Genomic DNA, 1888 nt, shown 5'->3' with positions numbered 1-1888 from the left:
GGTGTGAAGCCAGTTAACATGAGTTATCTTGGTCTTCTGTGCAACACTAGATATTTTTGTCCCATAAAACAGATACACCAACTAGCTATTGTTCTGGAATCTTTGCTGTTCCCATGATTTGATTTAGCTCACTTAAGTACACACATGCACTTTGCATTCTGGCAATGATAGATCCATAAAATCCCTCCAGTGCAGAAGGAGGCCATTCAGACCATCAAGTCTGCAATAACTCTTCAACAAAGCATCTTGCCCAGGGTCCATCCTATAACCTCACATATTTACCCTGCTAGTCCCCCTAAACTACACATGTTTGGACACTACCGGGCAATTTAGCATGGCCAATCCATCTAACACATCTTTGGACTATGGGAGGAAACCCATGCAGACCTGGGGAGAATGTACAGGCTCCGCACAGACAGTGACCCAAGGCTGGAATTGAACCCGGGTCCCTGGCGTTGTGAGGCAGCAGTGCTAACCACTGTGCCAGCGTTCTGTAACCATTGTGCCACCGTGCTGTAGCCATTGTTAATCATGATGTAACAATTCTGACTATTTCTGAGGACTCATTTCAAAGCAGATATGGCTGTTTTCTGGTCTTATAGCACACTTAGTTTTGGGCATCTTCTTCAGGGTACATTCCTTCTTTTGGTCTCGCCCTGGTTTTTCACCAAATTCCCTCGCTGCAGCACAATTATTTGACATGTTAGCAAATGTTACAATTTTTTTAAAGACTGAAACCAGTTTGACACTTCACTACTTTTTCAGGAGGACCCATTTCTGTTTGCCAGTTACCATATGCAATCTGCTCTGTGTGGACATTGTTAAACAGCCACAAATCCTCTTGGCAACACAGCCTGCATCACCTCCTTGCACCTATGCACCAAGTTTTAAGGCAAATATAACCCCAATTTCTGATCTGAAACATTGAGACTCCTGATGTTCACGGGCTGTACTCACATGCATTTATTAGCTTAAACATGGTCAGGGAAGGGACATTGTGCAATCATATGAATAGGAGCAGAAGGAAGTATGGAATTGTGATGTTTTGCTGCAATTGTATAGGGTGTTGGTGAGGCCACACCTGGAGTATTGTGAGCAGTTTTGTTGTCTTTATCTGAGGAACGATGTCTTTGCTATAAAGAGAGTACAGCGAAAGTTTGCCAGGCTGATTCCTGGGATGGTAGGTCTGTCTAATGAGGACAGACTAAGCTGGTTAGGCTTGTATTCATTGAAGTTTAGAAGAGTGAGAGGTGATTTAATAGAAACCTGTAAAATTCTAACAGGATTAGACAGGGTAGATTCAGAAAGAATGTTCCCAATGGTGGGGGAATCCAGAACTAGGGGTCATAGTTTGTAGGTAAGGGATAAACCTTCTAGAACTGAGGTGAAGAAACACTTCTTCACCCAGAGGGTGGTGAATGTGAATGAATTCACTATCACAGAATGTAGTTGAGGCCAAAACATTGTGTGATTTCAAGATGAAATTAGATATCGCTCTTGAGGCTAAAGGAATCAAGGGATATGGCTGGGGGAAGGTGGGGGGGTCGTGGTGGTGGTGGTGGTGGAGAAGGTGGTGGTGGAGGAGGAGGAGGAAGAAGCTGGATATTGAATTTAATGATCAGCCATGATCATAATGAATGGTGGAGCTGGCTTGAAGGGCTGAATGGCCTGCTCCTGCTTCTAGTTTCTATGTTTCTATTTGGTCCATCAAGCCTGCTCCGCCATTCAATAAGATCATGGCTCATCTTTGTGTTGAGTTCCATGTTCCCATTTACCTCCAATAGCCCCTGAGTTTGTCCTCCAACAAGATTCTATCTTTCTGTGCCTCAGAAAAATTCAATTACTTTACATCCATTGCCTTCTGAGGCAGAGAGTTCCAAAGTCACAC

Source organism: Carcharhinus amblyrhynchos, chromosome 8 (genome assembly GCF_965287045.1).
Source record: "Carcharhinus amblyrhynchos chromosome 8, sCarAmb.v2.hapA, whole genome shotgun sequence".
NCBI lineage: Eukaryota > Metazoa > Chordata > Chondrichthyes > Carcharhiniformes > Carcharhinidae > Carcharhinus > Carcharhinus amblyrhynchos.
Note: the sequence above shows the minus strand (reverse complement) of the source record.